Below are 13,379 nucleotides of genomic sequence, written 5' to 3' on the forward strand. Positions count from 1 at the left end.
TGACAGGGCACGGTTCCTCCTACTGACACAAAAGATGGGGCGTTGTTTATTCCCTCTGACATCAGGACCTTTTCTACTTCCAATGGACACATTTTGGTCCTCCTTAAGTCTGAAGGACAGAAAACCTCCCCTTTTTTTGAAAGTTTGGAGACCCCCTACTCTAAGGCATTGTCCTCCTTCCCAATTGCTTGAGCACACTCCCAGAACTTGTCTTTTTTCTTTTCCCTCAACTCTTTCCCTCCCCTGTCAACTCTTTACTATTTAATTGTTGTTTTGTATACTCCTGCTTTCTGCCATGACTACTGTTTACTCTAGCACCTTTGTAATACACTTGCTCATCCTCTGTTGTAGGTTATGGAGCTCTGATGCTGTTGCTGTCAATGTTTCTACCTAATGCATTCATGAGATGCCTCTCCGAGATTGTATCACTACTATTCTTATGCCTAGTACACATGATGAGAAAATTGGATGAAAAATACCCCTTGGTTAGTGATCTATGATAATTTGATCGTTACTACACATCATTAGAGAGCTGATCATGACAGTTTTTGTGAAATTATCCAATGGGACAAGTATGAAAATATTTGTAAGAGAACCTCAGTACATGTTGGAATGAGATGTGCATGCTCATAATTCTGAGCAAAAGTTCAAAGCAATACATGCATTGTCACACTTGTGCAAATATATTAGCGTGTGCAGAAAACATGTGTACGTGCACACACAAACACCAAACGCCCTGTTTAAGCTGCACTCTGACATGGATGGATTGCTGAGAGGTCCTCAGCTAGTTCCTGCTTTACCTGCGCCTTGATTTGCCATACATGCGTATGACTCGGCTTGCCCTGACCTATCCTTGAATTTCTGCCTGCCTACTGTGACCACAGCTTGTATGCTGACTCTGCTCCTGTCTTGCATCCCTGTACTTTGCTGTTGATGACCTTTTGGGTTGTGCCCTGGCTACACTCCTGTCTGCCAAGCAAGTGTCACCATGTACCAGTTCCTGCCTGGTTATCTACAGTCATCTGCTTCCTGCAGACCCCAGCTGTCACTACCTGCTACACCTCATGCCACTCTGTGTCCTCACACTCCCCGTCATCACTTCCAGGGGAGTTGGACAAGATGTGCAAGAGAAGCCCCCTCTCCAGCTCAGTCTCCACCTGATATATGACAATGTTTCTCATAAGATAACAGAATGAATGATTTTCATTTAATCTGTACAGTATTCATCTGTAAAAGTGACCAAGACCATGCATGCTTGAAAATGAAAAAATTCATTGCAATACAATACATTACATCATTGCGGGAAGTTTTATTGTGTCTTACAGGAATTTTCATAATTCTAGTAATCTATCGTTTTTGGTATGAGACTAGCATTAAAAAAAAACAGATAAACATTTCTCCGATATTCTCATTCAGGCTTAACATGTAAATTCTTTTGGTTGTCTTGAGGAGACATTAAGAATACATTGAATGAAAGGAGAAGCCTCAGTCTGTACATGGAAACTTATCATTTAATGGACAGCAAGCATTTATGAACACAGAAGTCACATACAAATTATTTCCATGTCCAGAGTATTCAAAATACACAAAATAATCCCTTCAATTGTCTATTTATTGTAAAATTCCAGCAGAAATTATAAGTTCCATGTATATATATAAGCAATTTAATAGTGAGCAATTATCTATAGTTTAATCAGCAGAGTGCTTGGACTAATCAGAAGACTCATTTGATGAATTAGCTTGTGTATTATTTCAGCTTTCATTAATGTGTGACATAATAAGTTACCTGTGTGGTAACCACTGTTCAGGGACATATCTTCATTATAAAAGCTATTACTGATAAAATAATGCGCACAATTAGCTTTTGTATACCAAGCTTTTATCACCATCATGAGACCTCAGAAGCTATATTAACTTAATATTTGCAAAGTAATGTATAACTCCTAAATGGAAAACATTAGTTAAGTCACAGCCTTAAGTTTGAAGTAAAATACTGTATAATACTGTATATACAAATTGTAATATTATGGACGTTACTATTTTTGGCTCATTATGATGAAATGTTAATGATCAAATACAGGTAGTAGATCAGGTAGTAATCTCCTTGACAATACAAAAAAATATAGGCCTAAAAATGTTCACTGCTGTGATACCATATACACCTGTTTTATCCGTAATTATTTGAATTATTGTCTATATCAATATTTGTTTGTCTCAAATTATTTATTTATTTCATTTTTTGTAAGGTTGGACCTCATGATCATGAGAATCTGGAAGGGGGACTGTTTTCAAGGTTTGACCAAGCATTCAATCAGCTTGCCATTTCTCCCCTTATGGACAGTTAGAACAGGGCATCTGACTTAAAAAAAAAATTCTTTAGTTAAAGGTTTACATCCAGAATAAACAGTTTGACATAAAACATGAAGGACTTTTGAAAAATTCCTTTAATTGAACAAAAAACAAAATAAGTTTTGGCAAGTCCTTTAATTAAAAAAAAAGCCAAAAAATAAAAAAAACAATGGTTCCATCAATGTAATCCATCGTTAATCATAGCATCCAGTGTTGTCCTTATGACGCCAACTTACGGAAAAAAAAAAAAAAAACAGACGCCCGCTGACCTGTCCGCACCCTCCGAGCACTTGCCACAATGTGACAGGTTGGTCAGTTGCCGGTCAGATGCAAACAATTGGGTGGTGCTAGCGGTGACATCACCCCTAGCCACGCTTGTTTGTTTACACCTGACCGGCACATGTCAGACCTGTCATATTGCAGCGAATACTCGGCGGGTGCGGACGGGTCAGTGGGCATCGGGTTTTTTAAAAATTTTGGCAAGTCGGCATCGTTGTGACAATGCTGGATGCTGTGATTGACGATAGATTACATCAATGGGACCATTTCCCTCAGGGCAGTACCCGAGTCCCCATACCCCTTTTATGCCCAATAACTTCATATAAGCCTTCAAAACAGGCACTTTTGAATTTACAAGTTCGAGCCCCATAGACTTGCATTGAGTTTGAAATTCACGGTCATATGTTCACTAGGTTTGAACATTCAGCCATGAACTGAACATGGGGATGTTTGGCCCATCACTAGTTATACTGTATCTTTCACTTGGATGTTATAAGTTGCACTGGGTAAATACAGCTGGATAAAGCAAAAACTGTATCTGTCTTCATTTCAAGCTGCAAAGCAACAAAATGTGAGGTGATTATTTTTTATATCCACTGTACATACAGGAATTCAATACCTAGGATAGAAACGTGAGAAAGAAAGCAAAGCCAGATCTTGGTGAAAAGGCAGAGGAGGGAGAACCCAATGTTTCAGGGATGGAAAAATCCTCCTCAAGAACTTCCTGCCAGGCTGCTACATGACATAAGTGGTGCTCACTTTACACACATACAGTTTCAAGAAAAAGTATGTGAACCCGTTGGGATTAGATTAATCCTGTCAGGCCTAGACACTGCAGGCCACAGCAATCTCTCGAGATGGACTGTTTGCCAAGAATTATGAATCTGATTACCTTACCAGTTTGAAACAGAAAAATAAAACTGTCTGCATTATTACTGCAGTCTGACTAAGGGGGGATTCATGTTGTAGACACCCTTTAGAATTCCATCTGGGCACTGCACCATAATTGTCAGTGCTCATGTCTGATTCATGTACTTGTACCTGTGACAGGTACATGGATTTCAGTGAAACCATGAGATGTTTCTAACACTCAGTTGCAAACTCATAAACTTGCAATGTCAAATCAGCAAAGAGTTTTGTAGTAGTGGTGGGACTGATGGGGAACTGAGAAACTGGTCTCCCATCAAGAAACTAGTCTCCCATCAAGGTGGGGGGGGGGCTGGAGAGATGAATCCAGAGTTGGTCTATAACTGTAGATAGTTTAACTTCTTGCCGACCGCGCATAGCCGAATGACGGCTTCACCGCGGCCGGCCAGTTCTGAGTGGATGTCATATGACGTCCTCCCAGAACGCGCTCTCCTGCGCGCCCCAGGGGGCGCGCACCCGGCGATCTCCGTGATCGCTGTGTCCTACGGACACAGCTGATCACATGATGTGGTGAAAGGCCGATCCCACCGGCCTTTTACCACGTGATCAGCAGTGTCCAATGACACGCTGATCACAGGGAAATGCAAGTGCCGGTTCTCGGCTGCACTTTCCTCACGCTGTCAGATCGTGAGGAAAGTACTGCCGAGAACCGGCAGTTGTCAGAGCGGGGATCGGCACCGATCATCAGGGCACTGATGATCAGTGCCCTGATGATCGGTGCCCAGCAGTGACACCCGCAAGTTCCGCCCAGCAGTGCGCCCACTAGCCCCGCCCACCCGTTCCCAGCAGTGCCCCCACCTGTGCCCAGCAGTGCCCCCACCTGTGCCCAGCAGTGCCCCCACCTGTGCCACCCTGCAGTGCCACCTACCTGTGCCCAGAAGTGCCACCTACATGTGCCCAGCAGTGCCACCCACCTGTGCCCACCCACCAGTGCCACCCACCTGTGCCCACCAGTGCCACCCACCTGTGCCCACCCACCAGTGCTGCCCACCAGTGCCACCCACCAGTGCAGCCCAGCAGTGCTGCCAGTCAGTGCCACCAGTCAGTGCCCAGGGGTTGTGCCAGTCAGTGCCGCCAGTCAGTGCCCAGAAATGATGCCAGTCAGTGCCGTCTATCAGTACCCATCATCAGTGTCACCTATCAGTGCCGCCTATCAGTGCTGCATATCAGTGCCGCCTATCCGTGACCCCTAATTAGTGCTGTCTATCAGTGCCGCCTATCCGTGCCACCTCATTAGTACTGCCTATCAGTGCCCTTTAGTGCTGCCTATCAGTGCCCATCAGTGCCACCTATCAGTGCCCATCAGTGCCGCCTCATCAACGCAAATCAGTGAAGGAGAAAAAATACCTGTTTGAAAAATTTTATAAAAGAAACAAATAAACTTTTTTTTTTTTTCAAATTTTTTGCACTTTTTTTAATTTATAGCGCAAAAAGTAAAGCGCCCAGTGGCGATTAAATACCACCAAAAGAAAGCTCTATTTGTGAGAAAAAAATGATCAAAATTTCATATGGGTACAATGTTGCATGACCGCGCAATTGTCAATCAAAGTGCGGCAGCGCTGAAAGCTGAAAATTGGCCTGGTAAGGAAGGGGGTATAAGTGCCTGGTAGGCAAGTGGTTAAGAGAGTGTACAGCAGTGGGTGCCATCTACAAGTTTGCACACCGCCATCCACTGTCAATCAAAAATAAAGCGGACCTGATAGGGAACTAGTCTCTCATTTCCCCATCAGCCTCTACCCACCCAGTAACTCAAGCCCCTTGCCTTTATTTTCACCTGGTGATCTTGCCAATACCACAGTTCCTGTCCATTGATGACAACATTTACTCACTGTATTGTAGCTATGGAGAAGCAGCATCATCACCCTAGCCTGCTCTTCTCATTATGACTACAAACACCTCTCCCTTTCCTAATTTCCATTACAAAGGTAGGAGGGGTTGTATACTTCACAGAAGACAGTTTGCATGTTGAAAACCTCATTGGAGATTAAGTTTTATAAATATAAATAAACAGCGCAAATTTAGATAATTAATCAATATAATAAATCATATAAAATAGGTGCATAAATTATTCGTGTTTGCCCTTAATCTTAAACAAAAACACCCAAAAGTCCATGTGCTGAAAACATAATTAAATTGTAGAAATAAAAGTGCCAACTTCTTTTCTTCAGAAAATACTTTCACCTTCCACCAGTGCACAAACCAACATCGAATACACTCACCAGAACTTGGTGAGTAAAAGACCTTTAAGGAATTTTTAGGGATCCTAAACCCTCTTTGGTGCCACGCTAGGGAAAATCTTCACCCTCCGAATAGACTCCACCATCCAACCAAAAGAAAAAAACTCACATAGCATAATATTGTCACACAATAGTAACTTTTTCTTCCAGGACTCTCACATCCACAGTGGAACAAAGACAGGACTCCTCTTAGACCAAACAGTGAACCAAGATGGCCGCTGGAACGCACCGCTCAGCGTGCGCTCCACTCACCGGAAATGACGTCAGGCGCATGGAGTGTGGACCATTGACGCATTTCCGGTCCACACTCCATGCGCCTGACGTCATTTCCGGTGAGTGGAGCGCACGCTGAGCGGTGCGTTCCAGCGGCCATCTTGGTTCACTGTTTGGTCTAAGAGGAGTCCTGTCTTTGTTCCACTGTGGATGTGAGAGTCCTGGAAGGAAAAGTTTGTATATCTGCTGGAACTGAAGCCTTTTATACATAATAAACATGCCTTTAGCAAGTGTTTAACATGTGAGTGGCCTTAATCTCCATTTGGAAAAAGTTACTATTGTGTGACAATATTATGCTATGTGAGTTTTTTTCTTTTGGTTGGATGGTGGAGTCTATTCGGAGGGTGAAGATTTTCCCTAGCGTGGCACCAAAGAGGGTTTAGGATCCCTAAAAATTCCTTAAAGGTCTTTTACTCACCAAGTTCTGGTGAGTGTATTCGATGTTGGTTTGTGCACTGGTGGAAGGTGAAAGTATTTTCTGAAGAAAAGAAGTTGGCACTTTTATTTCTACAATTTAATTATGTTTTCAGCACATGGACTTTTGGGTGTTTTTGTTTAAGATTAAGGGCAAACACGAATAATTTATGCACCTATTTTATATGATTTATTATATTGATTAATTATCTAAATTTGCACTGTTTATTTATATTTATATTGTTTGTGTTTTCACGATTGGCACAGCAGCATTTTTAGAGTGTTATTTGGAAAGTTTTGGCGCAGGAATAAGTTTTCTTGTATGGAGATTAAGTTTTGCTCACAAAGACATAGCATTTCTGGTAAGATCAGCAGGTGTTTTTATGTATATAAACTATATTACCAAAAGTATTGGGACACCCCTCCAATTCATTGAATTCAGGTGTTCCAATCATACACCACAGGTGTATAAAATACACCTAGGCATACAGACTGCTTCTACAAACATTTGTGAAAGAATGGGTTGCTCTCTGGAGCTCAGTGACTTCAAGCTTGGTACCGTGGTACCTGTGCAATATGTCCATCCATGAAATTTCCTTGTTACTAAATATTCCATGGTCAACTGTTAGTGGTATTATAACAAAGTGGAAGCAACTGGGAACAACAGCAACTCAGCCATCAAGTGGTAGGCCACGTAATATGACAGAGCACATGCTGAAGCGTACAGTGCGCAGAAGTCGCCAACTGTCTGCAGAGTCAATAGCTAAAGACCTCCAAACTTTGTGTGGCCTTCAGATTAGCACAACAACAGTGCATAGACAGCTTCATGGAATGGGTTTCCATGGCCAAGCAGCTGCATCCAAGCTTTACATCACCAAGTGCAATGCAAAGAGTCTGATGCAGTGGTGTAAAGCACACTGCCACTGGACTCTAGAGCAGTGGAGACATGTTTTCTGGAGTGTCAAATCATGCTTCTCTATCTGTCAATCCGATGGATGTTGCTGCGTTTGGTAGTTGCGAGGAGAACGGTACTTGCCTGACTACATTGTGCCAAGTATAAAGTTTGGTGGAGGGGGGATTATGGTGTGGTGTTCTTTTTCAGGGGTTGGGCTTGGCCCCTTAGTGCCAGTGAAGGGAACTCTTAAAGCATCAGCATACTAAGACATTTTGGACAATTTCATGCTCCCAACTTTGTGGGTACAGTTTGAGGATGGCCCCTTCCTGTTCCAACATGACTGCTCACTAGTGCACAAAGCAAGGTCCATAAAGACATGGATGAGCGAGTTTGGGGTGGAGGAACTTGACTGACCTGCACAGAGTCCTAACCTCAACCCGATAGAACACCTTTGACATAAATTATAGCAGAGACTGCAAGCCAGGCCTTCTCATCCGACATCAGTGCCTGACCTCACAAATGCGCTTCTGGAAGAATGGTCAAACATTCCCATAGACACACTCCTAAACCTTGTGGACAGCCTTCCCAGAAGAGTTGAAGCTGTTATAGCTGCAAAGGGTGGGCCAACTCATTATTGAATCTTGAGAACAAAGGACGTTTGATTGGCTGCACTCCAAACAATCCACTTTATTTAACCTTATTCAATGAATAAGCGCTGTCTTTAGCGTGAAACACGTTTACCTGCCAGTCCCCCACTGTAATTCCACTGTCTGTATTGGTTTTATCTTGGTTCAATAAAGTTGATTGTTTGGAGTGCAGCCGATCTGACGTCCTTTGTTTTCATCTATGCAGCACATGAGCTGGGCTAGCACCTATATGAGGAGTTGTGCTTAGAGATTGGGAGTCTCTTTACTTTGAGCAGCGATAAACATCAATATTGAATCCTACAGACTAAGACTGGGGTGCCATTAAAGTTTATGTACATTTAAAGGCAGGCGTCTCAATACTTTTAGCAATATAGTGTATATGTACTGTACTTGCAGAAAATGGATTTAGCTTGAAAAAAGAAAACTAAAGCAGCCATCGCACCTAATGACTGGTAAGCTGCAACATATAAAATGTTTGATTTCCTAGTTTAGTTCTGGACACCTTGGCGCTGGCTGCATGCATATATGCGGCCTCTCAGTGGGTGGGCCTTAATGCCGGGAGGCTGCATTTATGTGTACCTAAAGGTAAACAGACCTGTGCTGAGAGCACGTGCTGTACGCGCACCCAACACAGTTACTGGCGGCCAGCTAATGGAAAGCTCCCAATCTCTACTTGCATTCGGGAGCTTTCCGATCATGTGACCACCTCGACAACCAATCATGCTTACCTGTACTAGGTTTCAGAGTTAGCAGGCCTTTCTTTTTGTAAAAGCAGTTGAAAGCTACTATTGCATCCCCTAAATAGTAATGGTCTAGTGATAATGGTGGATTATAATAGCAGCCCCTCTCTGTTTTACACAATATAATGGAGAAATGAGGATGCATTGGAAATTCAGTTGACTTATTCCCATAATAGACCTCTTTAGTTTCACAGGTAACCAAATATAATCTGTGTTACAATGCCTCCTTATTTTACTAAACAAGAAGTTATAGTGACACTAAACTCTGGTTTAAAAAAAGTTTAAGTATGTATTCTTAATTCAGAAAATTACCCTCTGTTGCTCTCAGCCTTTTTCAAATCTCTAAATTCCTTTTTTTCTGGTGAGATTTGACTTCCTGTTAAGAGGGTGGCTTCTTTCATTCTCTATAGTGCCACTGTATGTAGGAACGTAGCCACCCTCTTGCTCGCTTCCAAGATGGACTATGGACTCTGGGAGGTGTAATGTGCATTGAGCCATATACAGTTGCAAGAAAAAGTATGTGAACCCCTTGGGATTACGTGGAGTTTTGCATGAATTGGGCATAAAATGTGCTCTGAACGTCATGTAAGTCACAACAATAGAAGAACACAGTCTGCTGAACATAATACTACACAAACATTAGATGTTGCCATGGTTTAATTGCACATAACATGTAAACATTCACAGTGCAGGGAGGAAAAAGTATGTGAACCTTTGGACTTAATAACTGGTTGACCCTCCTTTGGCAGCAATAACCTCAACCAAATGTTTCCTGTAGTTGCAGATCAGACCTGCACAACGATCTGGAGTAATTTTGGACCACTCCTCTTCACAAAACTGTTTCAGTGTAGCAATATTCTTGGGATGTCTGGTGTGAATCGCTCTCTTAAGGTCATGCCACAGCATTTCAATCGGGTTGAGGTCAGGACTCTGACTGGGCCACTCCAGAAGGCGTATTCTGTGCTGTTGCAGCCATTGTTTTGTTGAATTACTTGTATGCTTTGGGTCATTGTCCTGTTGCATCACCCATCCTCTGTGGAGCTTCAGTTAGCGGACAGATGGTCGTACGTTTTCCTGCAAAATGTCTTGATAAACTCTGGAATTCATTTTCCCATCAATGACAGCAATCCGTCCAGGCCCTGAGGCAGCAAAGCAGCCCCAAACCATGATGCTCCCTCTGCCATGTTTTACAGTGGGGATGAGGTTTTGATGTTGGTGTGCTGTGCCTTTTTTTCTCCACACATAGTGTTGTGTGTTCTTCCCAAACAACTCAATCTTGGTTTCATCTGTCCGCAGTATATTTTGCCAGTAGTGCTGTGGAACATCCAGGTACTCTTTTGCAAACTTCAAACGTGCTGCAATATTCTTTTTGGACAGCAATGGCTTCCTACGTGGTGTCCTCCCATGTACTCCATTCTTGTTTAATGTTTTCCTTATTGTAGATGTGTCAACAAAAATGTTAGCATGTGCCAGAGATTTCTGTAGGTCTTTAGCTGACACTCTGGGATTCTTCTTTACCTCATGCAGCATTCTGCGCTGTGCTCTTGCAGTCATTTGTACAGGATGACCACGCCTAGGGAGAGTAGCAACAGTGCTAAACTTTCTCTATTTGTAGACAGTCTGTCTTACTGTGGACACATGAACATCAAGGCTTTTGGAGATACTTTTGTAACCCTTTCCAGCTTCATGCAAGTCAACAATTCTTAATCATAGGTCTTCTGAGAGCTCTTTTCTGCGAGGCATGGTTCACATCAGACAGTGCTTCTTGAAAACAGTAAACCCAAAACAGGTGTGTGCTTTTTAAGGGCAGGACAGCTGTCAGCAACACATCCAATATCATCACACTGATTGGAGTCAAGGTTGGCTCACTCCTGGCTCCAATTAGCTCTGGTAGAAGTCCATTAAGCTAGGGCCTCACATACTTTTTCCTCCCTGCACTGTGAATGTTTACATGTTATGTGTAATTAAACCATGGCAACATCTAATGTTTGTGTAGTATTATGTTCAGCAGACTGTGTTCTTCTATTGTTGTGACTTAGATGACGTTCAGAGCACATTTTATGCCCAATTCATGCAAAACTCCACGTAATCCCAAGGGGTTCACATACTTTTTCTTGCAACTGTACATGATCAAACAAACAGAAGTGAAGAGGAAAAGGATAGGTTCGGGATCTCACAAAAGATGTTATAAGAATGCAACAAAACACAGTAAGAAACAATTTCATGAAAAATAGATTACAGGGCCAATAATTACTGGATGTGTGTGGATTATTTTTGGAGAATTAGAATACTGTTTAGTGTCACTTTTTCCCGTATTATTAATTAGCTTATCATATACTAAGTGGGTATGCCAGGTTATTATTAACAGAAGTATTTTTGGATTAACTCAGCTTGAGTGCTGCCTAAGAAAAATCCCATGGCATTGACGTGCACAGCTGTGCTACATGCTGTATGCAAATATATAATCAATGATTGATGTAACTGGCTTGGTTCATTCATTTAGGTTAATATACAGTATGTCAGTCTGATTTTAGCATGTCAGTAGCATTACAATAGAGCGTGCAAAATGAACTAGCATATAATGCATCTAAAATAAGTTTCTATTGGCATAATTACACATAACTGATAAAACACAAAATCTGATTTCCATCAAGTGCTGGCATCTATTAAATTGAAGCTCAGTAATATAAAACTATTGTTTCATGAGCTTCATTTTTAAACACTAACAATAAAGCTTCAATTAAAGTGTTACTAAACCCACAACAGTAAAATCAGCCTGTATATGCAGTAAAGCATGCTTGGTATACTCACTGTGGAATCTAAGTGCTGATTCACACATGTGAGGTGCGGATTGAAGGTCTGGTTTTACAGCTAAATGACACAGTAGTTGTTCACAGGGTAGGTTTACATCAGGTTCAGGACAGGAGTTTATCCTGCTCACAACTGATGACGTGCGGTTTAGAAATGGTTCCCATAGAAGTCAATAGCCTCCAATCCACATCTGAACCGTAACGCACTGCTCAGAAATCAGACAGGACTCGTTTTCAATCCGCACTGAATTTGCACTGCCATATGTGAAAAGGCACCATAGGAAGCAATCGTATTTCACATGTCATGCAGATTGGATGTAGTTCAAACTCATCCAATCCACATATATGTGAACCAGCACTAAGGAATTAATCCTCATTGTTTAAAAAGGCTATGTGATCCTGTCTTCTCTGATTCTCCCTTTCTTTGATGGTCCTCAAACCATCTGCTGATAATACAGAGCTCTAGGAGTCACTCTGCACATGCTCAGTTTAGCGCGTATTGCTAGAGAGTTTTTTTTTTTGGGGAGGGTGCATGTGAACAGCACAGGGCCAATCAGCACTGTCCAGACAGAGCAGAAAAAAAACTCCTCCTACAAGCTTTAACCAGTGCTCAACTGGACACTAAAGCTCCATTCACACCAATGTGTTTTTAGTGCTTTTTTCAGAAATGCACTACAGTCTATTTAACATTTAACATGGTTTCCTATGGAACATGTTCACATCTATGCTTTTTTGCGCCACTGCGTTTTTGGAAAGGGCCAGGGACTTCAATGGAGAGTTCAATGGAGAATCTGCTGAAATGCATGGAAGTGCGTTTTTGCTGTGTTTTGCATTTTTACTATGCCCAGCAAAAAAAAAAAAAATTCCACTTACAATAAAAAAAGCTGAAAAAACAAACTGCAAAAATCACTGCAAAATGGACAAAAAGCAAACTTTAGGTGTGAACGGAGCCTAATAGAAGTCACAAGACTGCTATATACTTCTGATGAGAAAAGGTATTTAGCAGTTTATATTTACTAAAATATTTGCATTTCCATGCTCTGTGTACTGTGGGAGACCAGATATAGTGAATGCAGGGTCCTGGGTTTAGTAATACTTTATTAACCGATTCTGCGCCACCCTATAGCAGAAATACTGCTACAGGGCAGTACGGGTGTGCAAAATCATGTGTATATACGTGATTTTTCAGTTCCGGGTAGGGGGCGCGTAAATGCCGCACGCATGCCCTACCTGCGCCTCCATTCACGGCCTTTGCTCCCTGATGCAAAACTGTTCCACTGCTGGGCAATTTCTACCAAACTCTCATTAAAGAAGGTATATAGTGATAGCATACACATTAATTTTATACCACAGCACTACAATAGTAGTGATGGTCTGAACATCCCCTTTTTCAGTTTGAGGTAGAACATTCGAACCTAAAGAAAGTTCTACCGCGAACATAGAACATAATGCAAGTCTATGGGACTTGAACTTGTAAATTCAAAAGTGCCCATTTAGAAGGCTTATATGCAAGTTATTGGCCATAAAAGGGCCATAAAAAGAGTATGGGGACTCAGGTACTGCCCTGCGGGACATGAATCAGTGAACAAAAACCATTAAAAAAACTACCGTTTTTAAAGGGGCAGTCGTTTTTCATTGCTTTAAGGTAAACATTTAAAAATTCCTCTAAGTATCATACCTGGGGAGTCCCCTTAAACTACCTGCAAAGTTGCACATCTGTACAATGTATAGAACCTGCTGCAGCAGGACCGAAATTTTTTTTTTCATTAAATTTTTATAAAAAGAAAAGTTCTGGTAAGAAGGTTAGC

Source organism: Staurois parvus, unplaced genomic scaffold, assembly GCF_062004578.1.
Source record: "Staurois parvus isolate SC_StPar_1 unplaced genomic scaffold, SC_StPar_1.0 ptg000133l, whole genome shotgun sequence".
Classification (NCBI taxonomy): Eukaryota; Metazoa; Chordata; class Amphibia; order Anura; family Ranidae; genus Staurois; species Staurois parvus.